The sequence below is a fragment of the Hylobates moloch genome, unplaced genomic scaffold (genome assembly GCF_009828535.3).
Source record: "Hylobates moloch isolate HMO894 unplaced genomic scaffold, HMol_V3 SCAFFOLD_20, whole genome shotgun sequence".
NCBI lineage: Eukaryota > Metazoa > Chordata > Mammalia > Primates > Hylobatidae > Hylobates > Hylobates moloch.
The window spans coordinates 51339718-51352567 of record NW_026652295.1 but is presented as its reverse complement, the minus strand read 5'-3'; the positions used below and the strand labels follow the sequence as shown (position 1 = coordinate 51352567).

The following is a 12850-nucleotide window of genomic DNA, read 5'->3' as shown; positions in this document are numbered from 1 at the left end:
CATCAGAGTGAACAGGCAACCTACAGAATGGGAGAAAATTTTTGCAACCTACTCATCTGACAAAGGGCTAATATCCAGAATCTACAATGAACTCAAACAAATTTACAAGAAAAAAACAAACAACCCCATCAAAAAGTGGGCAGAGGACATGAACTGACACTTCTCAAAAGAAGACATTTATGCAGCCGAAAAACACATGAAGAAATGCTCATCATCACTGGCCATCAGAGAAATGCAAATCAAAACCACGGTGAGATACCATCTCACACCAGTTAGAATGGCCATCATTAAAAAATCAGGAAACAACAGGTGCTGGAGAGGATGTGGAGAAATAGGAACACTTTTACACTGTTGGTGGGACTGTAAACTAGTTCAACCATTGTGGAAGTCAGTGTGGCGATTCCTCAGGGATCTCGAACTAGAAATACCATTTGACCCAGCCATCCCATTACTGGGTATATACCCAAAGTACTATAAATCATGCTGCTATAAAGACACATGCACACGTATGTTTATTGTGGCACTATTCACAATAGCAAAGAGTTGGAACCAACCCAAATGTCCAACAACGATAGACTGGATTAAGAAAATGTGGCACATATACACCATGGAATACTATGCAGCCATAAAAAATGATGAGTTCGTGTCCTTTGTAGGGACATGGATGAAACTGGAAAACATCATTCTCAGTAAACTATCGCAAGGACAAAAAACCAAACACCGCATGTTCTCACTCATAGGTGGGAATTGAACAATGAGAACTCATGGACACAGGAAGGGGAACATCACACTCCGGGGACTGTTGTGGGGTGGGGGGAGGGGGGAGGGACAGCATTAGGAGATACACCTAATGCTAAAGGACGAGTTAATGGGTGCAGGAAATCAACATGGCACATGGATACATATGTAACAAACCTGCACATTGTCACATTGTGCACATGTACCCTAAAACCCTAAAGTATAATAAAAAAAAAAAAAAAAAAAAAAAAAAATTTCGTACCCTTGGTACCTGACTTACCTCACTTTAGTCTCAGCCCTGATTGATTGCTTGGTTGGTTCTGTTGGTTGGTTGAGTTTTGCTTTTGCATTGTAATTACTTTTTTTAAATATGTGCCTATTTAAAATGTCAAACAATAAAAAAAATTAAGAAAAAAGTAATAAAGCATCCCAATTCCTACCATACAGAAACAGCCAGCATTAGCAATTAGCAAATATCATTATAGACATCTTTCTGTGCATATATACAGACAGAAGGTTGATTAATATATGAACAATGTAGTCAAAGAGATAAGCAAGTATGAATAGAAATTATTTTATAAAAATATGATGTACCCTTCTGCCTTCCTACAGAGCAGTTAGCATTCCAGTGTGCTATGGTTTGAATGTATGTGTCCCCCAAAATTCATATGTTGAAATCTTAACCACTAAGGTCATAGTATTAGGAGCTGGGGCCTTGGGAGGTAACTAGTTCATGAATGTGGAGGCCTCATAAATGGGATTAGCACCCTTCTACAATCTATTATATGATGTGTCACCAGATACTGAATCTGCTTGTGCCTTGATCTGGGACTTCTTAGGCTCCACAACCTTGAGCAAAAAATGTTGGTGGTTTAGAAATTATCTAATATCAGGTATTTTGTTGCAGCAGCCTGAATGGACTAACACAATGCCTCAGTTTAAATATGAAGGGACAACCAAGGATCACATGACATTTCAGGAATGCCCCTAATATTAAACAGAGCAACTAAGGTTACTGGAAAAGAAATACATTAGAGGAGATAAGAAAATAAGATAACTGGAATTCCACTTCTGACAATGACAATATAAAATATTCTATAGACCAGCTGCCCAGCAAAACTGCCGAAAATAATATTTTTTGTAAAAAACCCAACCATTTAAAAATCTCTGGAAATTATCCTAAGGCCATACAGCAAATGAAGAAATAGTTATTCAAGAAAACCTACTGAAACTCCATAAGAACAGAAAGCCTGTGGTACTTGATTTAAGGCTCACCCTCTCCTCTTCCCACCCAGTGAGATGGAAGCTTCACTTCAGACACGTTCAGCCAAGAATACAAGTTTCCTCTCCCACAAGGTTGCAGTCAGAGGGTTATATTCCCAGAGGGGCAGGACATTATTTTCCAACTCATTTCTGAGGCTGGTTTTACACTGATATCAAAAACAGATAAAGACAACAGAAGAAAACCATAGACAAATATCTCTTAGGAGCATGAATTTAAAAATGCTCAACAAAATACTAGCAAATCTATAAAAAGACATTAAAAAACAATGTATAAGCATATAAAAATAAATCTATATATTAAAATAATGTAAAATAATTATACATATGTAAAGCAACGTGTAAAAAGAATTCTGTACCATGACCAAGTGGGACTTCTTATTCCAGGAATGCAAAGTTGTTTTAACATCCAAAAATCAATTAATGTAATATACCATATCAATGGAATAATTAAAACCACATGATCATCTCAGTAGATACAGGAAAAGCATTTGCAAAATGCAACACATTTTCTTTTTTTTTTTTTTTTTTTTTTTTTTGTGATGGAGTCTCGCTCTGTCGCCCAGGCTAGAGTGCAGTGGCGCAATCTCGGCTCACTGCAAGCTCCGCCTCCCGGGTTCACGCCATTCTCCTGCCTCAGCCTCTCCGAGTAGCTGGGACTACAGGCGCCCGCCACCACGCCCGGCTAATTTTTTGTATTTTTTAGTAGAGACGGGGTTTCACCGTGGTCTCGATCTCCTGATCTCGTGATCCACCCGCCTCGGCCTCCCAAAGTGCTGGGATTACAAGCGTGAGCCACCGCGCCCAGCCTCAAAATGCAACACATTTTCATGATAAAAATACTTAAACTTGGGATAAAAGAGAACTTCCTCAACCTAATAAAGGGCATCTATTTAAAAAAAAAAAAAAAAAAAAAAAAACACTGAAAACGTCATACTCAATGGTGAAAGAATAGATGCTTTCCCCCTAAGATTAGGAACAAAATAAGAAGGTCTACTCTTGTGGGCCACTTCTATTCAACATCATACTGGAGGTTCTAGCCAGAGCAATTAGACAAGAAGAAGAAATATAATGTATCCATATTGGAAAGGAAGAAGCAAAATTATCTCTATTTGTAGATGGTGTGATCTTGTATATAGGTAATCCTAAGGAATTCACTAAAGAACTATTGGAACTAATAAGTTCAGCAAGGTTGCAGGATACAAGACCAGTATACAAAAATCAACTATATTTCTATACCTTTGTATCATAAAATCTGAAAATTAACCTTCCAAAGATGAAAGGATATGGTTTCTTATCTCCTGGTCTGCATTCAGCAAGACTATTATTCAAGTATGGGGATAACAAGACATTTTCCAACATACAAAGCCTCAGAAATTCTTTCCTGTCTTAGGAAATTTCCAGAAAATATGCTGCACGAAACAAAATAGTACACCACAAAAGTAAAAAACAAGAATGTAGAAGATCCTCAAGGAACATCTCATAAAGCAGACCTAGAAATGAGCAGGGAGTGGTTAGAGCAGGGCAGCGGGCTCTGTGAGAGTCTCACCGAAAAAAAAAAAAATGGTACTAGATAAATATTTGCTTTTGAAAAACAAGAACAAGGAAGAAATAAACAAAAAATGACCAATAAAACTGAGTGATTGTTATAGAGATGATACTGGAAAATGAAAGATACCTAAAAAGATGAGAAGAAACTTGTTGGCATACAAGAAAGAGTGTAATCATAGGATACCACTTGGTTCTGCAATGACATTTACATGAAATTATTCTTTATTAATTTAACTAAAAATGATGTAACTATTAAGGATAGATGAGATGGGAATATAGATGAATAAAATCCTTGCTTGTAGCAGAAGTTAGCTTTTTTCAAATTGACAAACTGAGAAACTGTAGTATAAACACAGTATTTAGAGCTATGACAATATTTATTTTTAAAACATAGCCAAAATTGCTAAAGGTGACTGTTTTGGGAAAGTAGGGACTGATAAGTGCAAAAATTGCTGTACTTTATTATAAACTTTTATATTAAATGATAAACATTTTTTACCAGAGTAAGTATATTTTGATAAAATGTTTCATTAATGTAGAAAAAAGAAAAAGTAATCTGAAAAATGATTATCAAATATATAAGGATCTGTAATATTTGGCCAGGGGAACTTTCAATATTGGTGTTGCCATTCACCCATCACTACTGCAGAAACATATTAATATGTTCTGTAATTTGGGGCAACAAAGAAGTTAATTTGTTATTGTTATTCTATGACAATGACTTTGTCAGAGACCAGACCTACATTCTGAATCTACCTAACTTTTTCTCATGGTGTTATTTTACTTGTTTCTGTATCTTTCTTTTGTATTTTATATAGAAATGAAGTTAGGTATAAAGGCTTGCTGTGGACTGAATGTGTTCCTTCAAAATTTATATGTAGAAGCTTAATCACCATTGTGATAATATTAGAGGTGAGACTTTTTTTTGAGACAGAGTCTCGCACTGTTGCCCTGGCTGGTGTGCAGTGGTGCGATCTCAGCTCGCTACAACCTCTGCCTCCGGAGTTTAAGCAATTCTCCTGCCTCAGCCTCCCAAGTAGCTAGGATTACAGGTGCCCGCCACCACGCCTGCCTAATTTTTTGTATTTTTAGTAGAGACCGGGTTTCACTATGTTGGCCAGGCTGTCCTTGAACTCCTGACCCGATGATCCGCCCACCTCAGCTTCCCAAAGTGCTGGGATTACAGGCGTGAGCCACTGCGCCCTGCCAGCCACCGCACCCAGCCTAAAGAGCTCTTAGTCCCTGTTACCCTTCCATGTCTTTTGCCATGTAGTAACACAGCATATGTTCCCTCCGGAGGATGCAGCAATAGTGCCAGATTGAAAGCAGAAACTAGGCCCTCAGTAGACACTGAAACTGCCAGCACCTTGATCTTGGACTTCTAGCCCCCAGAACTGTGAGACATATATATCTTTTGTCACACATTACCCAATCTCAGATATTTTGTTACAGGCAGCACAAATGGAATAAAACAAGGCTTGATTAGATTCAGGTTAAACATTTTTGTTAAGCATATTCCAAAGGTGGTGATGCCGTGTACTTCATTTTACGACCACAGGAGATTGGTGATGCTAAATGTGGTTCCTTGAATAAAGTGGTGGCCACCAGATTTCTCCATTGTAAAGACATATTTGTTTCTTTTTTAAAAATAAGTAATTTGTAGGGTGATTCAGGTACCACATTAATATTCTCTTCTCCACTTCATAGTTTTAGCATTCATTGATGATTCTTATCTGCATCAGTTATATTTCAATGGGAGGAGCAAAAATGATTTTGTAGTCCTATTTTTCCTCCTAAATTTGTTAGCTGGCATTCTTCTGTGAAGAAGAGCTTTCCCTCATTTACTGGAGATGAACTACGATCACTGAATTTTAAAACTTCAGCCTTTCTGATCATTGCTGTCTTCACCAGAGCTGCCCCTTTGTGGTTTTGAAGACTGTGCTTTGCATAACTTTGGGGATGGCGTGCCCTTGACATAGCAGTCACTGTAAACTTACAATAAAATTATGACAGTTTTCTGAAAAACAATGGGAAAGCGTTTTGAGGACGGGGCCCCTTTTCTGGTGTTCACAGTCACATTTGGGATAGTGGCTGGAATTTATGTACCCCTGTCTCTGGGCACTCACTTGGAACCGTGAAAATCAGCATCTGGAAGCCATTCCAGAGTCTGATCTCTTCCCTAGATGTGCTCCCTTCCCCAAGACTCTGTCCCACTAGACATATTTCCCCCATTCTTAGCTTCTTACCTATAATCCTTTATCACCTACTTGAAAAGCATTGAGGCAACACTGTCAACAATTTGGGGTATTTTCTGGTGTGGAGGAAGAAAGAGAAGGTACCTATCGTTTCCTGACTCTAAGGTCCCTGATGTTTCATGCACTCTCCATGTATTAGGCTCTTGTCTCTTGTGTCTCATGTAGGAATAAATAGTATCCTTAATTTCTTTATCTTTTAACATTAATTTCTTTATCTTTTTATGTTTCTAACAGACTATAATTCTGCAATGCTATACATTTTACAATGTATTTATAGGCAACCAAGAGAAATTGCACATCTTACTCAAAAATATTTGTACCCTGAGTCAGTACTTCTTGGTGAGAACAGTTTACAGCTAGTGGAGGGGGGAGCAAAGTGAACTCATTCCACTGGGCTCATTAAACATCTGCAGGGTCACTCTTGCTGGCTCACCTAGAGCAACTGTCTGCTTAAAAGCTGTCACATCCACCCACCCTTTGTGCTTTGTGTTAAAGCAATTCGCAGAGTGACAGAAACTTTTCAGTTTTTTTCTTTCCCTTTTTCCCAGGGAAATTGTTGGCAATTACAGCCTTTACTTGACAAGGTCCTTTTGACACAGCATGGCTGAAGGCAGTTGCCTCCAGGAGGGCTCAGTTGTTTTAGAAAGAGGGTGACAGTTACCTCCTTCCATTTCTCCTGACTACCACTTTTGTTAAAACTTTTCCAGGACTTGGGGGTGGTTATTTCTTCTGGTACCATCATGACAACTTCCTTTTCTCACCATGGGTGCTGTTGCAGATAATTAAGCTCTGCACGCCAAAATAAAGACAGAAGTGGTGATTACATTGCCATCAGTGGAATGCCACCAACTCTATCCCTATGAAATTTAGAGAAACTCCATAATGATTTTTATTTTTGTTTGTTTTTAGCAGAATTCAGTTCATATACCCATGAAGCGTTCCAGTTTAGCAACTAGAAGACAGGTTTGAACCACCCTGGCTGTGTCTCTAAGTCAAGGGTTTTCAACCTTGGCACTATTAGCATTTTGGACTGGATGACTCTTGGGGAGTGGAGGGGTCCCGTGCATTGCAGGATGCTTGGCAGCGCTCCTGCCTCTACCCACTAAATGCCAGTAACAGCCGTCCTCAAGTTGCCAAGTTGTGACAATCAAAAATATCTCCAGATATTACCATATGTCCTTTGGGGTAGAGTGGGCAGGGGAGGGGGGTGCAAAACTGTCCCAGTTGAGATTCACTGCCCAAATTGAGAAAGTATTGATATGGATTGTGTTCAATTTGTAGCATACATTTTATTGTTTCATTCTTTCCTTTGAAAGTCTCACAATGTCTCTGCCTTACTTTCATAAATGTATAATAGAAATAAAAGTTTTTAATCTAACTTATTTTTCTAAAGGGTTATCCAAAGTGATTCCCAATGAGTTTAATCAACTAAAGGGGACATGGAGAAGAGAATGCCTTTATTCTGTATAATAAACTAAACAATGCCAATTATCCACAACGGGTGCCTTTAAAATGCCAGAAACAAATTGAGAAAAAATGAAAATTTGTGCCATTATGCCGTAATACTCACATTCTGTTAATTTGCTTTGAAGAGTAAAATATTTTTGAAAACCTTAGTTTAACAATAGTAAAATATTTTGGAAACCTAAATTTAATAGCAATTTGACTACCATTAAAACTAGCTTATTTTAGAGATTCCCTCTAAAATGTTTATCCAAGGGCCTAAGATACTTCTTCAGTGATGAAGGTTAGTGCTGTCTTCCAGGCAGCCTCAACAAAACTTCACATTTATAGCAGAGAACACTGAAATTCTTTGTGATAGAGCGATTTGACCAAATAAATACAGTGGCAGTATCAGGAAAGGTCTCCTGAGCCCTGATCCAATGCCTCTTTCCAGCTAACATGCTGTTTGCTTCAGAAATCTAGGGAGTGGCAACAAAGGCCTAGGCTTTTGGAAGAGGGGTGGGGTCCATGCCGAAAGGATAATGAGAGGAGAAGGGAAATGGTATAGCGCCTTTGTCATTTTGCAATTTGGCTCAGGCTCACACTGTCCCATTCTCAGAAAGCAGTTTTATTTATATCTGAGAGTTCACTGTTGATGTCATTGTGGGTCTAGCACAGTGACTGGGACATAATCAGCATTCAACAAATATTTGACAGATAACTACGTGCTACCAGTGCAGATGCTAAAAGATGGAGGAAGAGGAAGAGGAGGAGGAGAAGGATCTTTCAAATGCCAAAAGACAGTCCACAGGGGAGCAGTTCTGACTTTCTCTCAGCCTAACAGTCAATACAAGTTCAGTTGCCTAAAGCTTCTCTTGTTTTGTCAAAGATTTTAAGGATCAAATAAAACTTGCAAGGGTATCTCAACATAAGCCAACAATGGGACCTAGAAAATTTAGCATCAGCTGCCATGTGTTTAACTACTATCTTAAACTGTCCTCAAAGCATAAAAGTTAATATGGGTTGATGCAGTTAGATCTGGCTTTGAATCCCAGCTCCACTGTATGAACTTAGGCCTGTTATATCATGATCTCAGTGTTCTCATTTATAAAATGAGAATAAAAACACCTGCCTCATTGAGATGCCATTGGCATTGCAATAGATACCCTATAGCACATAGAACCACATCTATAACATATACACATTACTTAGTAACTATAATTATAATAACTATTATTCTCTGAGGTTAGGAGGGAGGGCATACAGAAAACGATGAGCACCTTGAGACCCAATCAGGACAACCAGATTAAAATAAACTCAACTCAAAGGGCAGAGCTGGATTCAGTAGGTCAATGATGGACACTGAAACTGGATTGATGTGTAGAGTATATGGCTTAATTAGTGGAAGCTTTTACCATCATGAGGGATAAAGCAAATGTTAGGACTTGCCTATATATGGGCTGTGGGAAGAGGAGACAGTAAAACAAAGCAAAGAAGGAACAGGAGAGGAACCAGGGGGTTCAGCACCATAGAGGCGAGAGTTGCCAGTGGAAGGAAGTGGTCAAGGGGATCCACAGCTCTACAAGGGTCTTGGCAATTAGATGTCCCTGATTAGCTGGAAAGGAGATATTTTAGCAGAAGTCAGTGGCAAAGGGTTGAATGACAGTTGGAGGTGAGGAAGTAGAAACTTAAGATGGCATGAGGAAACAGTGCTTCAAATAGGCAAGAAAATTGAAAGTACATAAATACTTTAGGATAAGAAAGACCTGAGTAATAGAAAGAACTTGAGAGAGGAGATCAGTGAAAAGGCAGGTAAGAGAAGATGCCATTGAAGGAAGCAGCAGTGGTGGAGCAAGTGTGAGTTCCAAGATGGAAGGCATGAGGATGGATGGAGAAGATGAATTTAAAAAATTAAAATGCTGAAGAATTTGCTAAGGTGGACTGGAAGGAAACTGATGCTCACATGGAACATCTCCAAATTCAGAGTAAAGTCATGCTGGGGTTGTTTAGAAAGGGTGAGAGGCTGTGACTAGAAACTAGTAGGGTAAATGCTGTAGGGAACGTAATAGAAGTTCAAGAGAGCTGATTCAAGGATTGCTGACTTCAGTGAGTCCTCAGCCCAAGCCACTGAAGATTAACTTTAGATACTTTGCTTCAGACTCTGCACATTTGAGTGTAAACATAGCGAGTAGCCACAGGCCACTCCTTAGGAAAGAGGCAGAACACTCAGCTAGCCCACTGTGTCTTGCAGCCTACACCCTGTCTATTTGGATGCTTATAGCATGACCTCTGGCCGTACCAGGCTCTTCTAGATCCAAGCCCTGCTCATGCCCTGGTACTAAGTCTCAGGTATTTATGTGATTCCTGGAATGTTCCCTGTGGACTCAGTCTTCATCCCTTTTGGTCTACAGCTGAAACTGCTCCTGGCCTGGTTCCTAAAAGGTCTGGCTGTGTTTTCATAAGACTGACTTATTCTTTGAGCATTAGCTGCTTTTGACTGGCACCCATCAACAACACCTGCGTGGGCACTGGAGTTAACCTTTTAGGTGCTAAATAAATCTAACAGCTTCCAAAGGATTTACTCCACATTTTTATATTATTTTAATCTCCAGACGTTGGAGCAGGAGGACAAAAATCAGATGGTAAGAATTAGGCATGAGGATAGGCAAAGTAAAAACCAAGAAATGTATGTGGAGTCATTGGTTTCTGGGATGCTACCATAAAATACTTGAAATAAGGGAAGCCAGAATATGGGTTATGGCCTAAAAGGAGAATGTCAGGATGAGGACAATGAGTATATTCAGTAAGATTTAGGAAATGTACCAGAAATAGCACAGGACTTAGAGTTTGGCAAACATGGGTTCAAATTCCAGTTGTATGACCATGGATAATATATTTTGCCTCTGTGAGCCTCAGATTTCTGTACAAATAAATTTGGATACTGAGTTAACGAAAATTATTAGTTTTCCTTTCCAGAAAATGAAATTAATAAAGTCTGTCTTATACGGTTGTTGTGAAAAAGAAATGAGAATGTATGCAAAACATCCAACCCACTCCTCACACATAATAGGTGCTCAAAAATTAGTGAATATTAATATTGCTACAAAAAGCAAGAATGATCAGAGGAGGGGATTCTGAAGGTCTTTGATCTTGGCCAATGTCAGTTTTGACTTTATTATACATTATACATTTGGACTAATTAAATGTGAGGAAGAAGCTACTAAATACGTGGTAAAGTCTCAGGTTACAAAATCAATGTACACAAAGCGGTAGGTAGTACTGCTATACACCAACAACGGCCAAGCTGAGAATCAGATCAAGAACTCAACCCCTTTACAGCAGCTGCAAAATAAAATAAAATACCTAGTAATATACTTAACCAAGGAAGTAAAAGATCTATACTAGGAGAACTACAAAACACTGCTGAAAGAAATCATAGATGGCAAAAACAAATGGAAACACATCCTATGCTCACGGATCAGGAGAATCAATAGTGTGAAAATGACCATACTGCTCAAAGCAATCTACAGATTCAGTGCAATTCCCATCAAAATATCAACATCATTGTTCCCAGAATTGGAAAAAGAATTCCTAAAATTCCTATGGAACCAAAAAAAGAGTCCACATAGCCAAAACAATACTAAACAGAGAACACAAATCTGGAGACATCACATTACGAGACTTCAAATTATACTACAAGGCTATAGTTACCAAAATAGCATGGTACTAGTATAAAAGTAGGCACATAGACCAATAGAACAGAATAGAGAACCCAGAAATAAAGCCAAATACTTAAAACCAACTGATCTTCGACAAAGCATACAAAAACATAAATGGGGGAAAAGACACCCTATTTAATAGTGCTGGGAAAACTGGCTAGCCACATGTAGAAGAATGAAACTGGATCCCTATCTCTCACCTAACACAAAAATCAATTAAAGACAGATCAACGACTTAAACCTAAGACCTGAAACCATAAAAATTCTAAAAGATAACTTCCAAAAAACTCTTTTAGACGCTGATCTAGACAAAGAATTTATGACTAAATTCCCAAAAGTAAATACAACAAAAACAAATGAGACCTATTTAAACTAAAAAGCTCCTGCACAGCAAAAGAAATTATCAACAGAGTAAAGAGATAACCCACAGAATGGGAGAAAATATTTGCAAACTATGCGTATGGCAAAGGACTAGTATTCAGAATCCATAAGGAACTCCAACAAATTTGATTCAAATAAATCGGCAAGAAAAAAAGAAATAATTCCATCCAAAATGGGCACTGACATGAATAGACATTTCTCAAAAGAAAATATACAAATGGCCAAGAAACATGAAAAAAATTCTCAACATCACTAATCATCAGCGAAATGCAAATTAAAATCACAATGAACTACCTCCTTACCCCAGTCAGAATGGCCATTATTAAAAAGTCAAAAAACAATAGATGTTGGTGTGCATGTGGTGAAAAGGCAATGCTTATACACTGCTTGTGGGAATGTGAATTAGTACAACCTCTATGGAAAACAATATACAGATTTCTTAAAGAACTAAAAGTAGATCTACCATTTGGTCCAGCAATCCCACTACCAGGTATCTACCTAAAGGAAAAGAAGTTATTATATTAAAGAGACACATGCATATGTATGTTTATTGCAGCATAATTCACAATTGCAAAGATCTGGAACCAACCTAAGTGCCCATCAACCAACGAGTGGATAAAGAAAATGTGGATATTTGTGGAGAAATAGGAACACTTTTATACCGTTGGTGGTAATGTAAATTCGTTCAACCATTGTGGAAGATGATGTGGCAGTTCCTCAAAGAGCTAGAAGCAGAAATACCATTTGACCCAGCAATCCCATTACTGAGAATATACCGAAAGGAATATAACCCATTCTATTACAAAGATACATGGATGTGTATGTTCATTGCAGCACTAGTCACAATAGCAAAGACATGGAATCAACCCAAATGCCAATCGATCATAGAGTAGATAAAGAAAATGTGGTACATATACACCATGGGATAGTATGCAGCCATAAAAAAAAATGAATGAGATCATGTCCTTTTTGGGGACATGGAGAGAGCTGGAAGCCATTATTCTCAGCAAACTAACACAGTAACAACAAAACACCGCATGTTCTTACTTACAGGTGGGAGCTCAACAATGAGAACAGGTGGACACAGGGAGGGTAACAACACACTCTGGGGCCTGCTGGGGGGTGTAGTGGGGGAGGGAGAGCATAAGGAAAAACAGCTAATTCATGCTGGGCTTAATGCCTAGATGATGGGTTGATAGGTGCAATAAACCACCGTTGCACATGTTTACCTATGTAATAAACCTGCACATGCTGCACATGTACCCCAAAAATTAAAAATAAAAATTAAAGAAAATGTGATATATATACACCATGCAGTACTTCTCAGTCATAAAAGGAACAAAATAATGTCTTTTGCAGCACTTGGATGGAGCCGGAGGCCGTTATTCTAAGTGAAGTGACTCAGGAATGGAAAATCAAAAACTGCATACTCTCACTTGTAAGTGGGAGCTAAGCTATGAGTATGCAAAGGCATACAGAGTG

General features: G+C 38.5%; 1 long non-coding RNA gene across 3 annotated transcripts in view; it reads left to right on the top strand.

The window, feature by feature from the left end:
• LOC116459961 (uncharacterized) overlaps positions 1-12850 on the top strand; it is a 73304-nt gene that overhangs the window by 33897 nt on the left and 26557 nt on the right. The window contains exon 4 of one of the 3 annotated variants that reach the window (XR_009211393.1): positions 6738-6955. The exons of the other annotated variants lie outside the window; for them this stretch is intronic. This is a non-coding gene — a long non-coding RNA (uncharacterized LOC116459961). Of the gene's footprint in view, positions 1-6737; positions 6956-12850 lie in introns of those variants that run through there. 3 annotated transcript variants of the gene reach the window in all.